Below are 20,696 nucleotides of genomic sequence, written 5' to 3'. Positions count from 1 at the left end.
GTGGATCATCGGTAGAGGGTGAGCATTAAGTTGTTGCCAGCAGAAGCTCGGACGATTCCCCTCTCCAGAAAGGTGTCACAGGTAGACACAGAGCCAGGCCAGGTGTAGCTTCTAGGAAGAGAAAAGAGAAAACAAGGTTAAAAGCTGAAATAACAGCAAATAATGCAAAATTGGAGAGTAGTGTGAGAATGTAGCGAAGAGGGTGAAAGTGGTCGTTATGTCCTCCAGCAGCCTAAGCCTATAGCAACATAACTACACAGATAGTTTCAGTTCAGATTATTTAGTTAAACGGTGCTTATTTACAACAATGTAATCTCAAGGAACCCCACAAAGGGTCCCACTGATGGTCATTGTTATACTAAAAACCACAAGGATTGGGATACCTCTCTCTGTCAGACTGATTATAACCATTGGAAAAGAGAAGGGGTCATACAGGTAGCCGAAATGGAGGGTGTGTTTGCAGATGTTGTTCTGGGATCTTTTGTGATCTCCTGGATGAGTCGCCAACTTCTTCAGAGTAATTTAGGTAGTCCAGACACTTCCATGAAAGTTTTCTACTATTCTATGTTTTTTCTATCTCTGGATAATGGCTCTCACTGTGGTTCACTGCAGTACCAAAGCGTTGGAAAGGTTTTTTTTGACATTTTCCATATTGGTAGATATGAATGGCTGTGTTTCCCATCTGTTCTTGAATGTCTTCAGAAAATCATGTGTTGCTTTTTGAGATATTATAGTCTACTTCGTGTTGTCTTTCAGCTTCTGTTAAAGTGATTTCTTGATCCTACAGGTAGGAATCACGCCTGGGTGAAATTAAACCAAAGGTGTGTTTAATCTCACTAAATCTCATTAAATCACTAAATCCTGATTTAACACGGGACCAGTTATGTTTTCACAAAAAGGCTAGATTGGATATCTTTTCTTATATCATCAATTAAAAATACTTTTAGGATTTACTCAGGTAAATACTAAAGGTAAATATTTGATACTAAAATTTGTTTAATGATCCAAAACATGTAAATGTGACAAAAAAGAAATAAACAGAAGAAATCTGGGGAGAAGAAAATACTTATTTGTGGTGTTGCGGAGCATGTTAAGGGTAGCATGTTTGTTTGCTTTGCATTTAATATTTTAGAAGTATAAAGATGTTATACTAATTTATAAGAGTCAGGTTTCTAATTGGAAACAAAAATAGTTTCAGTTTAAACCTACACTTGGTTTGTTTTAAATTTTTAGGGCAAGGATCTGCATCTTAGGAGAAATATTATCTAAGGTAAACAAATTATATTAGTTTTTTATTAACTCAACCACTTAACTGATTTTTGCAACTTTTATTATTTAGAAATCGGAAATGTTCGTCCTAAATCTTAGTTTGTATTAAAACAGTTGTCTTTTCCATCTGTTTTGATGCTTGGAGGGGAGTTCATGCAGCTCTTGAGGCACTCAGTGTGCCAGCTTAACCCTCTGACTTCTGCCACCATCTTGGGGTTGATTTTAAAGTCAAGAGTCACTCACTTTGTGGCTAGAGATTTCTTTTTCTCCTTCCATTTTCACTTTAAAATAGACAGAAACCTCTTCTAATGTGATTGCCCTTTCCCATTTATCCAGACTGGTTTTAAATGGATACGCTGCAAGGGGATGCCAAGGCGCTCTGACTACATAACGTCACCTCCCTAACCCTCGGGGTCAGGGCCAGATTGACACTATAACCCACATCCCTGATCCTCCTTCAGTCTCTTTAGAGGTGCACCGAGCCGGCAGTAATGTGGCCCGCACTTTATTCATTTGGGGATCGGCCAAGCTGAAAAGATAAGCTCTGAATAATTGGAGCCCATGGACCACAGAGAATCTAATGGGATACTCTGCTCTTTAACTTTTTTCCCCCTCTCTTCTTCCTTTGCACCCACATAACTGGGAGGACAGCCCTTGTTAGATTCAGATGGACAGATGGGTAAAAGAGGAGTGGGATGATCTGTGGTGCTTTGGGGAGAGAGGGGTGACACTGGCTGCAGGGACCTGCCACTCACGTGCATTGGGAGGGCATGGAGCAATGAATCCTCCACAGCCACCAGTGGACAAGACAGAGTTCTGTGTGGACACCAGACTTCTAGACAGTACACCATACTGCCTCCTTTTCAGTGCTTTTCTTTGCTTCTGATGCAGCCTCTTTTATTCTTGTTGCTGAAACAATATCCTCTGAATTGATTCAGATTTAGTGCAAAGCAGAGGGGAAGCTCTTGTTAAGGCAAAAAGTGCAGCATATTTATTAAAACCTTCATCAACAGCAGCCAATCTGTCTTTAAATCTGTATTAAACCTTGTTATGCCCCAGCATGGCAGTTTTACCAAGAAAACACCACTTCATGCCTTTAATGTGTGTACTTATTGCACACATGCCTTGCTTCTAATATTGTGTAATCAAACCATTTTGTACCCTTTTATAATTTAATCATTGCATTTCAGTTTATAGATGTCCTCAAATTTCACATTTAATTTATTATTTTCTAAAAACCTTTAATTTTATTTTATTTCTGTTTATTTTGCTTCTGATCCTAGTTTATGCCAGTTAATATCAGTGAAGGACATCCTCCTGCTAGATGCTACTTACTGGAGAATACAATATTACTGTACTTAACAATATTTCCTTATAGTAATTGTATTTTAAAAGGGGTATGAAACGTCCATTTGGTAGATACAAATTATCGGTAAGAAATATCCTGTGGCAGACACCGTAGGGTACGAAGCAACCAAAAACTACTAAAACTATGAAACGCCTAAGGGGGGAAACAACCTTCACCCGCTAAGAAAAGTAGCCCCTGGTTTTTACTATGTATATCATCTGTCAAGGTTCACACGGGTCACTGCTTAAAATAATATAGAAGATTTTGAAATTTTGGACTGCAAGTACTGTTAGTGAGATTATCAAGACATGTGTCAGACAAAAAAAAGTAACAAAAAAAAAAAAAACACAGATAAAGTACTTTGGCAGAAAATGTCTATACAGCTTATAGCATAAAGTCCTACAATAACCATGATCCTTTGTATAAATTATGTGGGTAACGTCTTGGGGGAACCACCCAGCAGCCACAGTGCATAAGCCCCAGGAAGCTGCAGCAACGAGCCCACAAACCAGTTGACCAGAAACCCAAGGGTACACCACACTCCCGGCAGAGGCCCGACAGAGCCAAGCAGCCACCAGGAGTGAGTAGGTACACATCCGAGCACCCAGCCCCGGACACCTAGTACCACCAATGCAACGGCTGGCAGAGCCACCAGCCACCAGCAGGGTGTGTATTGGGAGGGCGGGGGAGGGTAGGCCCCACATATGATGGGTGGCCTAAAATGATCCAGGAGAGAGGGTGGCCCAAGACCCAACCTGACAGAAAAACAGGCACACAGTCACAATCACACATTTGCACCCTGCATACACATACCAACACTCACAAACTAAATGTAAAGACACACAAAAATACATGCCGTACACTCACCCAAACTCTTCATACACACTATTCTCCCATCTCCAGGTACCGACTGCCACCAGTCCAGATTAGGGCCATGTACCGCCCAAACCCGAACGACCCTGCCTCAGAACCCCAACCCCCGCCCTGACTCCGGCCTCCAATGATCACCGACTCCATCCAGAGATGGGGCCTAAAAAGGGATCCACCCGGTCCAAACAAGCAAGACAAACCAGAGCTGCCCCGGGATGTAACAGTCCCAACCCTCCAATGAATTACAATCTCAACATGAACCTCCCACCCCCCCATGGACCCCAACATGAACCTCAAAACAGGGCCACCCCTTACCAGGACACAGATATCGAGCACGTGCCTCCAAACACAAATACCATGAATCCCTTCCCCACAGGGGCACACTGCCACAAGAGAGCTCCATCCCCAAAAAGCTGATGAAGACACATCCACACAGCACAAGCACTGCACAAAGCCCGTTCTACAAGTGAGGAGATCCACCAAAGGAGGAAGGAACCAGCACATCCTCCCCAGGGCCAAGGGCAGCAGCACCACTGAACCCCAAAGAGCCCAAGGCTAGGTATGGTAACCGAGAACAGACTAGAAATGGGAACAACAACCCACCCCTCCCAAAACCTCCCAAACCCTGATCCCCAGCCCTGACACGCAGCCTGCCGACTAAAGGAGTAACAAAACACCAATGAAGATGAACCAGCCGGAAGCGCACAGAGGTGACCAAGAGAAGACCAACAGGCCCAGCGCAACACCCGCAACAAGAATACACTGCGCAAAGAAGGGTACATAGCACCCCCAGACACATGGCCCAACAGGCCAGTAACATACATCCGCTGGCACAAACCCCCCCCAAAAGCATCACATGCAGCCACCAGATGTCACCCCCAAAAACCACCAAAGTCCCTCCCCGGTGGGGGCCACAAACCCAGCAATCCCAACCCAGGAACATTCCAGATGCCTCAAACCCAAATATCCACCCCATATCGGCAACAACACCCTGCAGGACAAAACCAAAGGCCCCCCCACCCCCACTAGGTGATGGAGCCAATCAAAGGAGCTCAGAGAGATTGATGAGATGTGGAGGCAGAGGCTGTCTCAAGACTAATATAATCCTGCAAGGTAAATGCTGAGAATATTTTTATTTTAGCAATTCACGAGGATAGTTTTCTTAGCGATAAATAAAGCAGTGAAAACAATGTGAACTGAATTTGTCTCCATGGTGACATCATCAAAGTTCTCGAACAAGCAAACTGAGGGGGAAGGTGAAATAAGCTGATTTTGAGGCTTTTAAAGCATACGTGTCGTTTTATATTTGAGCCAATAAATGGTTGATCTGAAATCTTAATACTATTGCATAATGTCTATTCTTTGTCTAGCCAGGGGTTATCTTGAAGACTGTGTTTAAACCATTTTGAGATGTATTGCAGGCTATTGGCTACGACGTAATGATGAAAGTTTGGCGGATCTAGTCCTAATTTATATTTGTCTTCTGTAGTGTTCTTTATCTTCCTGAAGAATTTTAGAGATGGAAGAGTCCAGAGATCTAAACTTGTTAGACGAGAGTTTATTCATTAAGAATAAGTAATTGTCATAATGTGGGTTTCTGTTGGACCAATATGCGGGGAAGAACTCCTGAAGCTCGAAGTTTGCAGGTAAGACGACACTTTATTGCTCATGGCTTAGACACGGACAGGGTACCAGGCGAGCACACAAACACAAACAACACATAAGGAACCAGCGGGGAACAAAGGAAACAAACGGGCGTAAATACAAAACTGGACCGCAGGGGAAACCAATGACACACGTGACCAGACAATCAGGGGAAAACACAGAACAGGTGTGGGCTTGGGGTGCAGGGAGACAGAAAACAAAGGACTAGACCAGGTAAAATAACAAAACACAAACTCAAGAACTCAAAACACAAGCAGGTAAGGAAAAGGACATAATGAGTGATATAGGTAGAGATTTCCATCTAGCAAGATGATCTTTCAATTTTTTTTAAGCGGGATGTGGTTTAGTTTTATTAAATCTGCCAAAACAGTAATACCTAAATATGTAATAGTCACTGACTGCAGTTGTGTATTAAGGGAATTATGAAAAGAACAATTAATTGTAAGAACTGTAGATTTTAACCAATTTATAGAATAATCTGAAACTCTTGGGAAATAATTTATCAATCCAATTACCTGAGAGAGAGAGGGGTTTGTGAATGCTGGTGAAAAGTAATTCATCATCTGCATAAAGACTGATTGTATGTTCTATGTACATGAATTTTATGCCCTTAATATTTTTAGTTTGCCTGATTGTTGCCACTTGTGGTTCAATAAAAATAGCAAACAATGAGGGGGTAAGTGGGCATCCCTGCCCAGTGCCCCTCTGAATACTTCTTCAGAGGGGCACCAGGAAGATGTTTGGTTATATGGCCTTATACTTGCTGTTGGGGACCTGTATAATATTTTTAACCAGTTTATGAAATTATTTCCAAAAACGAATTTATGCAAGATTGCAAATAAGAATTTCTAATTAACTTTATCAAACTTTTTCTCCATCTAGAGACAATATATTAGTGTTTTTACTGTAGGCACAGTCTATTGACTTAAGTAATCTCTCCCTTTTAAAACCAGTTTGGTCCGAATGTTTTGTGAGAGGGGTTATCTTCTCCAACCTTTTTGTGAGAGCTTTACAGATTATTTTAAGGTCAGCGTTAATAAGGGATATGGGACGGTAGCTGGTTGGAAGTACTGGGTTTTTTCCTGGTTTTAACATGAGATTAATGGTGGCAGAATTTATATTTGGCAGAAGTCTGGCATTTTCCTCGGTTTCCTGCAACATTCTGTGGAATATTAAAGCTAAAATGTTCCAGAATTCCTTATAGAAGTGTTGGAAATCCATCTAGGCCTGGAGCCTTTTTACTGGGCATGCTTTTGAGGGCTTCCTGGATTTCGACTGATGTCAGTGGTACATCCGAGGCCATTGCTTGACTATCTGATAATTTGTGTCACTTTATCCAGAAATTGACCAAAATCAAGTTATTTGATGGGTCTATCTGTGGTGAATATAAAGCTTGGTAGAAATCTCTGAAAGTGCTGTTTATTCTTTAAGGATTATAAACTGTATTTCCTGTCGAGTCTAAACAGCAAATATAGTTGTCTTTTCTTTATTTAGTTTTAACTGGCTAGCTGGCTAAATTATTGCGATGTTTAAAATTTTCTATTTGAAATCTTTGTACTAAGAATTGGATTTGTTTGTTAATAATTTCATTTAATTCTAGTTTTGCTCTATGTAGTTTGTTCAGCATTTCCTCTTCCTGGGAAGCTTCTAACAGTTTAATGGGTTCTTCTAATTCCTGAATACATTTGTTTTCTTTTTTTCTTCTTATGCGATGAGAATTATATTATTTTACCTCTCATCACTGCTTTCCCTGCCTCTCAGAGAACAGAAGTCATTTCAATCCAAGTATGAAGTCCACTCTTCTTTAAAATATTTGATAAAATCTTTATCCTTAAGCAATGATGTATTAAACCACCAGCTTTTACTTTGTGGGTTTTCTTTTTTATTTATTAGAGTTAAGGAGACGGGTGCATGATCGCTGACAGCTATGGGGTGTATCTTAGTGTCTGAAATGTCAGTCAGCAACGAGCTGCTGACTAAGAAATAATCCAACCGAGAGAAAGAGTGATTGACACATGAGAAGAAAATATATTCTATGTGATTAGGATGAAGAGATCGCCATGCATCGCAAAGTCCTTAATCACTTATGTACTGTTTAACTATATTTGTTGATTACCAACTGTAGTGAGCACCTGTTGTACTCAACCTGTCTATTTCTTCATTTTGACTCACTTCTTCTTGCCCCAAGAAGAAGTGAGCAATCCAAGTGTTCAGCCAGTGCAGAAAATCAAGTATGGAAGAATCGGCGGGCATTAACATTTGGGGCATATATACTGATAATACATAACTTTTGGTCATGTATTGATATTTTTACTACTATAAATCGACCCTCTGGATCTGTAACTGTGTCTAATACTATGAAATTAACGTTTTGTAGGTTAAAATTGCTAATCCCCTTTGCCTAGAGTTATAGCAGGCAGAAAACAAATTAGGAAACTGAGGTGGTTTAACATCAAATAGCTGTGCCAGATCTATGAACGTCTTGCAATAAGAACATGTCTGCCCTTTAGTCTTTTAAACTGGGTAAAAATCTTTAGCTTTTTCTCTCTGCATTGACAGACAATTTAGATTCTTAAAACACATTTGTCTTGGTTCCTCATAAAACCTAAACCATGATTGCTAAAAATATCCTTCACGCCACGTGCATGTTAAAGTTAAGGTTTCTTTAATTATAGGCTGCAAAACAGTGCAGCTAGTACCAGAGCTTTGCAGGTGCATGTCAGTAGGTGGAAAAAAAAGTTTGAAACTTAGAAAACTTCAAAAATATAATTAGTTACATTGATTTGTAACCATAACAAATTAACTTCACCATTAAGTTCTGCAGTTTTTCAAGAAATTACACCTGCTATCAATCATACAACAGTGATGCGTGAAATAAATAGATGGATGTATTCTAATCAAATAAAATAACTAGTACTTTCAAAAGTTTACATTGGATACCACAACTCTGCAGGGTATTTAATTACATTTTAAAATGAACAATATTCCCAAATGAAAAAGTGTTAACATTACAATAATATCAATTTAATTACAAACGCACTTTGTTAATCCCAGGAGAAAGTAGAGGCTGCATCTTGCGCTCATTATCCAAATTTCTTCAAAACGTTATTGTGGCTGATAATACCTCAGCAGATGAAGGCAGAAGATTTTGCCCTCTCCACAACAGACTTATAGAAGATCTACAGCATCATGTTGTGAACACTGATGGACCTCAGCTTCCTGAAGAAATATAGTCTGATCTGTCTTGTCTTGTAGACTGCTTTACTATTGTATTTCTAGTCTAGCCTTCTGTTTAGGTGAACACAGAGGTTTTTATATTGCTGCCCCACCCTCACCTCTTCTCCCAGGGTAGAAAGCACATGCAACTATCTTCAACCAAGACTTCATGTTTCTGTATATAAGCCTCCAAAAAAACCACAGATTTTTGCTTTATACCTCTTAGAGCGTTTATCTCCTTGTCTTGTAAAAAAGACTGTTTGTGCTTCATAGATTGAGAGTCTGGAACATCGTTTTTCCAATTTAACGTGCGACCTGGTTGCTGCTGCAGTTAATCATCACTTTGTTATATTGCTTTTCTCAATGCAATGCATGGAACCTGTTGCCTCAGATAGACAGGGCATAGCTAGCAGCACTGAGCAGTAATGGACAAGTGATGGGGAGGCTGCAGCTTTATGCTTTTAAGTTCGGGTCTGGGGTCAGCTTGATGCAGAGCCAGTGGAAGCTTCCGCTGCACCGGTGTTGTCATGACAGAGCATCTTAACTGTATGAAGCAGGCTGCAGCCTGCTTACTGCAGGACTAAACGCACTTCTAATTAACATCAAAAGCATTCAGTTTTACATATTTTATTCCTTTCACATGATCTGGTATGATTTTCTTTTAAAGCTCCAACAATAAACACACAATACACTCACAGTTCTGACAGAGAAACTTCTATTATTTCATATTTAAGGATTTCCCCCACTTTCAGTCATTGCCATTACAATAATAAGCTCTTTCATGTTGTCAGGCTAAAAAAATATGTACACATCCTCGTGCCATTTGTTGCCTGCCCTTTAACAGGGGCCAGGCAACGTTAAACACAATACCTCTCATTATCACAATAACAGCCGGCACCACATGTGCCATTGAACTGGGCCGCGTGGCATGACAAGCTCAGACGGACCTGCAGCCAACGAGTGAAGCAAAATATTTTCTCTGCCCAATCACATGGGCACATTCCATCCTGTCCCAGAGATGTGACACCCACTGGCTCCTCGTTTTCCATTAAAACTTGTTTCCTGTGCTCCGGGACATTTTTATGGGGGGTAATAATAACAGTATGACCTCACACAAAGCAGTCACTGTTTTCAACACTAAAACGGAAATCATGAGAAGGCAACGGACAGTGCGTATTAAGATGAAAACTTGATTATGATGAACTGTGATTTTCCCACCATTTAAAAGCTGGCTGAGGCAGAAAACAAGCAGATCTACTTTTAAGACAGGATTGGTTTGTTTGGAATAATTGTGTTATGATTGTATCTTATGTATTTTATCATCTTATGAAGTTGTCAGACATGTTTTCCCAGCTCCAAGTTGAAAATTTCCCAAGTTTTAAGATATCCCTTGCGTCCTTTAATCAGCTGACTCAAAGCAAGTCATGAAAAGGTAACACGAAGACGACTGGAGTGAACTGAGATATAAATCAATGATAGTTTGTAATTCTCTTCATTTAAACAAAGACTGAGCGAATAAAAACTCATTAAGCTGACATGTGAATTAGCAAACAAACTGTTTAATGTGTGTCTGCTGTGTGCATTGGGTTTTGTTTCAGTGGGTGTGGGAGCACCCCAAATTTACATCTGATTGGAGTTTAATGGCCCATGGTTGCTTTTACTGCCACTATGGTAACCAAGCTTTTCTCAAGATTTTCAGCAGAGTAAAATGTCTTTTTTTGTCCATTTGAAATGTGTCATGTGAGCCAAATGGGGCTGGGAGCTTGTATGTATCAATTTGTTTCTGTTGCGAGGCTCAAGCCAGGCAGCAATGAATATATGGGCCATTGAATCCCTGTGCACAATGGCCACAGCTGATGCGGTTGCCACAGAGACACGCCCACACAAAGGGTCGGAATGGTGACATATGGTCCGAACCTGCCCAGTCTCTGGACCCCCAATAGCTCGACTGCATTGACAGACAAAACCCCGCGTTGGCCATTTATCCGTGCCTACTCATTTCATGGTAAGATAAACTTTTTATAAAGTTTCCGCAGCCCATGCACGAAAAGTAAACGAATGGGGAAAAAGCCACCATGTAAAATGGGAGAATTCATTGTTAAGTGATTAACAAAGGCTTCTTTACCACCTGCTTCTACATTAATACGGACATTAAAGGCCACTCTTCTTTTATAAGAAAGAAAGGAGATGGAGATTAACTCAAAAAGGCGATTTACATTTTGAAAACTTTAAAGTGAAGGTAAATTGAATCAAGAGCTTGCCTATTAATATTTTTGAGCTTTTCATTGTTTTTTTAAAACAAAATCTCATAGAAAAGATAAACAAAGTTCTACTTGAAGGACAGGCTGTGTGAGAAAGGACTTAAAGATAAACCTGTTTCATTACTCAGTACTAAAATATGTGATGATGTCATTACAGGGTTTACATGGTGGGACTTTTTTTAAGCAAAGCAACATTAATTATGCTAAAACATGCATGGGTTTTTTCTTTAAATGATGCATTCAGTGAATCATTTGCATTAATTAAGGTGTGTTTGGATGTTGATCTTCTCTAAAAATTACTCAGATCCTTATTAAGATTATAAGGAAAATACTAGTTAGAGCTTTAGGGATTTAATCTATGGTGTTTTATCTTATCGTTAGAAGACGTCAACATTTACAAATTATTTTATTCAGTGCCTTCAAGTGAATTAACTCCTTTTAAACTTTATCACATTCAGACAAGCTTTCAGCCATGAGCTTAAAATGCATTTTATTGGAATTTCATGTGGTACATCAACCCAAGAAATACTTAATTATAAAATTAGATGAAAATAATCCATTGTTGAATTCTGTGCTTTGTATTGTTGGAGCATTTACAAAAGCTTGACGGGTGTTTTTATTTAGTTTCTGGAACCACCTTTTGTTGCAATCACTGATGCATCCTCTTACATTTATTATAGTTCAATTGGATGGAGAGCATCTGTAAACACAAATATTGAAGTCTTATCACAAACTGCTAATTGGATTTAGATCTGGACTCTAACTGGAGCTTTCATCATGTAAAGCGCTTTGGATTGTCCTGTTGCTGAAATGTGCTATACAAATAAATTTCTCTTGCTTTCTAACATATTAATGTGCTGTGGTCCACAGCACTCCTTAGTAGCTCTGACGTGTATTTTGGGTTGTTGTCCGGTTGAAAGGTAAATCTCTGACTCTGTTTCAAATCTGTTGTAGCCTCTAACAGGTTTTCTTTTAGGATGGCTCTACATTTAACTACATCCATCTTCTCATCAACTCCCTGTCCGCTTCCTTAACCCTGTTGAACAGCAGCATCACCATAGAATGATGCTGCCAACGGTTTTAACATTGTTTCAACATGTTTTAACATTGAGATGCTATGTTTGATGATGTGCACCAGGCATATTTACACACGTTTTACATTTAGGCTTAAAAACTTCACATTCATAAATCATTAGTTCAGGTTCTCCCACCTGAGCTGTGGATCTGTGCATCTCCTCCATTGTTATGATGGGGCTCCTGGCTTCTTTTATTATTCCTTGTCTGACCTGTTAGTTAAGAGGGCTTTTACTCTTAAGTTTAAAGCTGCACCATACTCTTTTATAAATCAACCCTACTTTAAACTTCTCATCCTGCCTGCTGTGTTCCTTGGCCTCCGTGATGCTGCTTGGTTTCTTATGTTCTCTAACAAACCTCTGAGGCCCTTACAAAATGTCTGCATTTATACTGAGATAAAATCACACATTGATTGACTGTGTTTACTAATTGAAGGCCTTTGGTTTTACTGCATTTTAATGAAGGTTATCAGAATAAAGGGAGGTAAAAACAAATGTCTGCCACTCTTTTCAGATATTTTTGAAAACCATGGATCATTTCCTTTCAGTTTATAATTAATGTGCTTCTCAGTGTTGTTCTATCCCCCAAATCCTAATAAAATAAACTGAAGTTTATGATTGAAATAGGGCAAAATGTGAAAAGATTTACTATACTTTTGGAAAGCACTGTATCTATTTTACTAAACTAGGTAACGTTATAAGTTGGAATCAGACAAACAGTTATTTTTTTCATGGAAGCTATAAATGTGACCATCCACCGAACGTTTGATAGTGTGAGTCCGAAAAACCGAAATATTCATCTTTTGAGAGAAAACCCCTTTTTGTTAAATGTCATTTAAAAGCCTACACAGTTAGCATATATCACATCAACATATACACAATGTTACAGTTATTCATATTTTTTCTAAATCTTGGGTCATGTCTTGAAATTTAATGTCAAATTAGGACATTTGAATACATTTTCAAAAAGAATTTTACAATTACAAGTAGGTAGATAAGTTATACGGGTAATTATTTGGATTTTATTGAAGAGTATAAGAGTAAATAGGGAGCTGAATACAAACACATCAGATTTTTATTTGTAAAACATTTTGAAAGCCATGGATAATTTTTTATGCTTTAATACACTACTTTGAGTTTGTATTTTACATAAAATCCCAATTCAATCTGAAAAGACTCACAAAGAAAGGGATGGCAATTAGAAAAGTTTTAATGATGAGAAATTACATGATTATTTTTTTGGCGCTCGGACCTGGGAGGAAGACATGAATGCTGAGAATGACATGAGCTAAGATGATCATTTGTAAGGCTTAGATTTAAATATGTCTTCCCCCTGATCTGACACTGGTGGTGGATTGGCGGCCAGGGAGCGAGGAAGCCGGGAGTAGATGGGAAGGAAGATGGTGGAGGTGGGGTGGAGGAGGGATGAGCTCAGTTGACAAGTGAGGATGAACACAGCTGAAGGTCCTCTAAAAGCAAGGCGTCGGAAGGTGATTGGATGGAGAATCAGGCGGACAGGATGCTGATGGGAAGGCCGGGAGACGCACGGGGAAGTCATTGGAAGGTGGAGACAATGAAGGTGAGTCTTTCATTCTGAATTTTTGTCTAAACTTCATTATAAAAAATATACAATATTGTGTGAATGTAACTTGACAAAATGGGGAAACGTTCAAGGGCTGTGAATACTTTTGCAAAGCACTGTGGTTATCTGACTTTATATTACATTTCTTTAATTGTATTTGATCTTTATCAGATGATATATTTTCCTGATAAATTATTAGTTTCTCCTGATAAAGGATGTGACAGCACAATGCATGTGATTTCTAAGGATGAATCAACAGATGTCCAGTCACACACACACACACTTACACACACACGTATACACAGACACACCCACCCTTTTACACAATGATTCCTACAACCAAATGTGTACTCTGCAGGGAATAGGTCAGGCCAAAGTGTCAGGAGATGTCAGCTAAGTTGACAGGATGTGAGTGATACCCGGAAGGAGATCCCACTCAGTTTAAATTTGGAGGTGACAGGTCCTTCTGGATATGACCTGTCCATTCCCCAATTTCACCCCATCCACCCGCCTGACCGTCCCCCTGCATAGATGCCTCCATTCACTGGTGTCAAAGAGGGGGACCTGAAGAAGAACATTACCCTGGGAGGTCAGAGACCCCCAGGTGACCCAGTCAAACCCCCTTAAGATACTCCAACTAACAGATTCTTCACTGCAATCCTATGTTGAGCTGTCAGATCTGAAACAGAACATAGGGCTCAAATGCAGGCAGAACTAATTAGAGATGGGAGATGGATGCCTCGCCCTTGTTCTAGTCCAGCAATAGTTTTCTAGTGAAAACAGCAGACAGGTTTCCAAAATGCATTCACTCACACACCCTTGTTGCTATCATATGAGCAGATTCCCACACTTGAATAGATGTACAGACCCCACCCTTAGACCCCATACTGCACAGCTTTCTTGAATTCACACATAGATCTAAAAATACCCAGGAGGGAGGAAATTCCCACATTCCTACTGCAACGGACCTGCACTACAAAGACATCCAAACAATGAGTCTCTCTTGACTCGGAATCATCCCAGACAATATAGGAAGACTGAGGCATCAGAGAGTTGTTTTTCCCGGACAGACTGTTGTGTCTAGCAGTGGAAACCTCTGACCGCTGCTGCTGACTCATGGCAAGTGGCCATATGCGAAAGAATGGGCTGCAGCATGGGATGAACACATGTGAGGAGGGCTGCTGGCATGTGACAAGGCTTGTGCCCACAGACTGCCAAAAGATGCCCTGAGAGAAACACTGTACATCTGGCGAGAAACCAAAAGTCACAAATAACAGATGATCATTTCAAGCCATTAAAAGTCTGATTTAAATGAAAGATAAGCTAGTTTTGCAGCAACAGACTTAATTTATGTTTTAGACAGGTGAAATAATATAGGCCTGCCAAACATATTAGTCACAAACATATTCATCAAGTAAGGGGCTGACTCATTTCTCTACTTTAAGTGCTTGAGGGGTAGCTAGGTGCTAACGTCAATGGCTCAGAACTTCAGATCAGATCTCTCTGAGAGTCTGGCTCACATCATTCTAAATGTCTGCGGTCACAGCAGGGCATACATCACACTTTCAAGACCTGAGATTTCTCATTTAGACAAAGGCGTTTAATGACTCGTGAGACTTTTATTTCCTGGCAGTGTGGCGGGTCCTCTGTTGTCAAAACCAAAGGAGTGAGGTAATAATACAAGCTTTTATTTTGCAGTTAGGCTTGTTTAGTGCTTGTGTGTTTGCATGGGCCTTAGAGGGTGCCTGTTTAACAAATTGTTTAAAACAATATGATAAAAATGACATAATTTAAAGCACAAACTTTACTTTTTGAGACAGGGGAAATGTTCAGCCACTGTTTGTAGGTATGAAATGCACAGCTTTTAATTAAAGATGAGAAAAGTAGTTAGATAAATAAAAACGTTTAGGCTACAGGCTTTATAGTTTCAGGACAAACATTTCAGCATCTGACTGATTAGATGAAGGACGTTACAAATACTATGTATCATAAAATGCTCTAGGCAAGATTAAGGTTTCCTACCCCTCAGAAATGAGGTTACATTAAATTCAATTCATTTCAATTCAATTCAAAAATACTTTATTAATCCCAAAGGGAAATTAAAGGTTGTTGTAGCTCATATTATGAAGGTTTCCTCAAAGAGCCGTTGTAGATGCTGATGACTGTGGGCAGGAAGGATCTCCTGTAGCGCTCCGTCTTACAGCAGATCTGAAGAAGCCTCTGACTGAAGACACTCTGTTGTTGTAGGACAAATGATAAATGAATAAACTATTTCAGTTTTTTTTATTTTTCAGCACTAGTGGCCCTTCTTTAGTCATTGTCTTGAAAGAAGGTAAGCAGGAAATGAGGTGAAGAGAGAGAAAGACATGCAGCACAGGTCGTCGTGGCCAGGACTCAAACCAGGGGACAACTACGTCGAGGGCCAAAGCCTCTCTACATAGGGGGCCGTGTGCTCTACCGCTGCACCAGCACCACACCCGAGCTATTGCAGTTTTAATATGTCTTGTAGAAAACTGGAATAAATAATGATGGTTGCAGTCAGTGTTTCCCCCAAGAAATAACAGTATTTGTCTTCAAATCTGTCTTATTGGCAAACTGTATTCAAATGTTAATTAGAATGAGTGCAGAAGGTATAATTCACCGTGTTTTCTATTACGATGGACGTTTAGGAATGTTTAAAGGTTTAGCCAGTTTATTGGCTTTATGAGCACCTAAATGTCCTCCGTGTGGGGACAAATGTGGGAAATATTTTCTCAGTGTCTGTCCAGGACAGATGTAGATGAAATCCACCAGTTGCTGCATAGTACCAGCAGCTTTAGCAATAAAACCACTTCATGTGTAACACAAAACAAATTATTTAGTCCAGATTATGGCTTTATAGTATTTGGGAACTTTGTTTTATTTTAAATAAGAAAATCAGACCCCATGGAGACAACAGGAGCAGACCCGCACCATAGACTACATTTCTTATGGATATTTAAATTGAGGCAAAAATTATGTTCTATACTGTAACACTAGGAAAGTTTAAAAATAATAAACAAATATTTATTTCATATAAGAACAGATGAAACGTAAGGTGAGAAGTTTGATCTTGAGTGTCTTATCTTTCCCAATATTTTAAAACAGGGATACAGTGTTTCCCATCGACAATCTAAATGTAAAAGGAGCAAATTATGGAAATTTAAAAATTTCAAATTCTGTTCACAATTAACAAATCCACATGAAAAAACAGATATATACACATAGTCTGTAAGCTTTGAAAGTGGTGATGAATGGGCGGTTATGTGACTTGGATTTTGAATTTTGTTTTCTCTGAGTTTTAAGCAATAGAATTTTTTATCAAAAGCCAACTGCAACCGAGTGAGACCCGGGCTGAGTATATCTCTGCTGAATTATATAACATTGTCATCAGCACAATAAATAATATTTGCAGTGGTAACTTTACTGCCAACATTATTAACATGGAAAATGAAAAGTAGTAGTCCCAAGACTGACCCCTGAGGGACACCTTCAGCTACAGAAAGTGAAATGGATGTGAAACCATCTTTCTGTACACACTGTTTTCTGAGATAAAGACATTTATGAAACTAGCCAATGGTATGATCAGAAAGGCCAATGCTGCTGAGTGTCTGCTTTAACGAGTGTTTTACTCTTGGTAAATCAGTGACAACGATGCTTGTAGTCAAGTGGTTCAGTGATGTAATTCACTCCTTTAATCTTCCTGTTATACTATTGTGTTTATTTCCTGCAACCAGACTGAAACTGACATATTAGTAGTATGGAGAGTTCTCCTAGGTTGACCATTGCTGAGTTTCTTGAACTTTAACTAGGACAAAGTTCAGAAGGCGTGGTTATTTAAAGTAGGGGGTCTTCCCCTTTTAAACAGAGGAACAGTAAAAGCTGACTTCCATTTTTGAGGAAGTTTATAGGTCGTCAGGGACGGTCGGAAGAGATATGTATATATATATATAAAAGGGGTGAAACAAACACAAATAAGGCTCCAATTTTATCAGCATAATATTTTTCTTTTAAACCCAAGAATCTAGGGGCTTCATATACATCATGGGTAGATTAAATTTAACAGGGGAATGTGGTAAATGGTGCTCATTAGATTCGTTTACGGAATCAATCAATGAACTAAAAGCAATAAAATGTTAAACAGTCAAGTTTTTTGGCCTCATAAGAAGCACTTTGTGTGTCTTTCACATACATGTTTGTAACTCAACAATTGTATTAGTTCCGGCTAAAGACCTGATCCTGATCCATGACGTTTGTGGATTATTGAAGTTCTCGCGAGTTTGTGTAATGTAGTGGGAGACTTTTGCTTTTCTGATTACAACAGTAAAGGCGCTTTGCAGTTGCCTAAAATTCAACAAGTTGTTGGTTTACAACTTAAACTACTTTCCACACAAGACCATGGTTTTGATAGCTTCAAACTTGCTCAGGTATTTTTTGGTCTCATATTAAACTTTTGCTTGATGATTCAAACTATTTAGGTCCAACAAAAAAGTAAAAACAAAAGAAATCTGTAAGAGGACAAGAAATGTATCGGTTGCTCAAAATAAAGTCTTTAAACAATTGGAGTCTAGTTGGAAAAAAAAAGAGATTCTCAAACACTTCAACATAAGTATCTTTTTTTCAAGAGCTTTTTTTCTTTCTCTTCAGTACTGAGTGAGTACAGCTTTACCTTTTCCTTGACTGACATCTTAACAAAAGGAACAGGGCAGAGTGATTTGTCAATGGGTAAAAATCAGCACAAAGAGCTATTGATTAGTAGTGAAGAAAGAGACGAGAGGGACAATGAGCGTGGCTGTGAGATCTCCCTGGAGTGATCAATACTGGAGTTCGGTGAGAGGGAACCGTCCCACTTGTGTTTATACAGTCAGATACACAGCAAAGATCATCCATTGTAGAACCAGACTGGTCCTGTCACTCAGCACAGAGCAACGCTGCAGGGGGTGGCCGGGCATCGCTATCTCACACAAAGATATCCGCTCTAATGTTCAGACTCAGACTGATCTCAAAAGCTGCAGTGGGTATGGGCACCAGAAGCTCACTGCTGTGTTTATAATCAAAATGAAGACAACTACTCATTTATTTTAGGGAATTAGGTGCACACTCTGGTCAGCCCGGCAGGGTACGCCCTGTACTCAAAACCATAATAGCAAATTTTAGTTTATTTTTCAGTGCCTGGTAGGCTTTGTCCAGATCTTTTTACTGTTTATCTTATCCCCTTTGCTAAAAAGACTAATTAGTGCAAGGAAATAATATACTTGGTTTAAAATAAACACAGATGACAGGTGCATAACTTTATTTTGGTCATCCTCCTAAGAAATCACATTATAAGTGGATAATTGGGACAGAGTAACAGAGTGGCACTCTACAACTGATTTTCTGGCCACCTAGTGTACCTGTTCAAATGGCAGCAACTCAATGCATTGAAGGCATCTAGATATGCTTGGTGAAGATGCCTTGCTGTAGTTCAAATAGAACATCAGACTGAGAAATTAAGGGGACTTAACTCACATTGATACTGTTCCCCTGTCCAGATCCTGACTTTAAACCCTCCTGTTAAATACTTACTCCTTGTCATTGCGCTGCTCCATAAATTATTAGAAGTTTTTTAATCTCTCCTTAGTATTAACTAAGCATCTTTAATATTCCATAGCCTATGGCAACTGTAGGAAAACATATCAGAGAGCGTTGAATGTGTGGATTTGCCCCATGATAATCTTAACACAGCAGTATTTTTCAGCTATCTGGAGAGCTGCAGATGAGTGCTTGTGCAGAATGGGTGATCCATCCTGGAGCCATCAGCACCAGCCGACATGGGGACACAAGGCAGAGTTTACCCTCTGAAGCCCTTTGTAGAGTGCCACTCAGGAGCTGCTTGTTATATCAGAAGAGATAAGAGTCTGACAGTGGCAATGGTGACAGATGACCACAGAAGAGGAGGAAATTGTTGATAGAGAAACTGTTTTGTGCTCATTCTGCTTTTGCAAACTTTTATTAGTCACTAAGTCTTGTTGCTGTAGGATGATTCGTCCTCTATTTTTGATATTGTGTTATTCTTCTTATGTAATCTAATAACGAGGCACGAGGAGAGTATAAAATGTTTTCTGTGTAGAGATGTAACTTGGTTGTTTTTGTCTTTTTGGGAGTTTAAATGTACAAAAAATAAAAATTTTGGGTAGTTTTCATACCTAATTTCTCTTGTACCATGTTTGAATATTTCTTTAACGGGTTATTGCATTAAGAAGTAATTGTATTGTATTAATTGGTGTGTGTGTGTGTGTGTGTGTGTGTGTGTGTGTGTGTGTGTGTGTGTGTGTTCAGATGCATTCTCAGGTATCTTTGCCCATTGCATTTATTTGCACCACTTATTGACACTAGTCTTGGTCAACACCCCCCACCCCACCCCGGCACACCACCACCCACCTCTGCACAATCCAGGCAATAAATCCACGAGTAGAGCACACACTGTTCGACAGTTACCATTAAAAAAGAGTCAAGAGGATGAGTGTTTGCCTTCCCATGGAATGAAAAGAGATTGGTGGGGGGGAGAGAGGAAAAGAAGACTAGGGCTTATCTCATAACCCTCATTACACTGCTACATTCAGCGTGAAAGCACAGCTACACATATATGCTCGTTTACAGTGTCTGCTTGCTGCTTTGCATCACAATCTACATTTGGGAAACCTTTATAATAAAGGACTTAACACTTAAAAGGAAAAGGAAGGGTTAATATTGTAAAAAGCTGAAAGATGGTCACATCTGCAGCAGGGATTTGTCCCATTCTCCACAGACACAAAAGACAGTCCAGATGAGATGGGACCAGACACCAGGACATCCTGTTTGGCAGTTTAGGGGACAATGCCCCCCTCTCTGTAGTGCTAAAGTGATAATAGTCTTACAACAGTGCGGCTGTCAGCACCTAACTTGAGCAGGGTCCAGATAGGACCATGGACCTCTGCACAGTGCTATGTCAGACCAGGAAAGGATGTCTTTCAACACGTTCCACAGCAGAATATCCTTTGGCGGGTGTTTCATTTGCTTGATTTATACCAGGGAATGGGACTTACCTTGATCTTCTTGATCTTCACTGAATACTTGCTGATAGAAGAATGCAGAGAATGCTGACTTTGCTTTTTTTAATGTAAAGAAGCAGAATATTTTTATAAAACAGTAAAATGGCTTTTTAAAATAATGCAAATAAAATAATAAGTCGACAACAAAGGAGTTTCAGAGTTCATCACATTTGTATAGGCAGTTATGTATAAGAAAGAGACAATTCAAAAAGAATTTTCATTTTTTGCCATTCAGTGTACTGCGTTGCTGTGTTTTCCCATTGATTTAGTATTGTGGCACAGCATATTAAAGGCACTCAAAACTGTACAACAGCAACAAATTTC

The 20,696-nt window shown here is 39.5% G+C and overlaps 1 long non-coding RNA gene across 1 annotated transcript; it reads left to right on the top strand.

The window, feature by feature from the left end:
* Positions 1-14,384: 14,384 nt before the first annotated feature.
* On the top strand, positions 14,385-19,502 carry LOC124874018. Its single transcript, XR_007039691.1, has 2 exons — positions 14,385-14,955; positions 19,040-19,502. It is a non-coding gene; the product is annotated as an uncharacterized LOC124874018 (long non-coding RNA).
* The last annotated feature ends 1,194 nt before the right edge of the window (positions 19,503-20,696 follow it).

Source organism: Girardinichthys multiradiatus, chromosome 1 (genome assembly GCF_021462225.1).
Source record: "Girardinichthys multiradiatus isolate DD_20200921_A chromosome 1, DD_fGirMul_XY1, whole genome shotgun sequence".
Taxonomy (NCBI): Eukaryota; Metazoa; Chordata; class Actinopteri; order Cyprinodontiformes; family Goodeidae; genus Girardinichthys; species Girardinichthys multiradiatus.
Note: the sequence above shows the minus strand (reverse complement) of the source record. Positions and strands in the feature narration are given on the sequence as shown.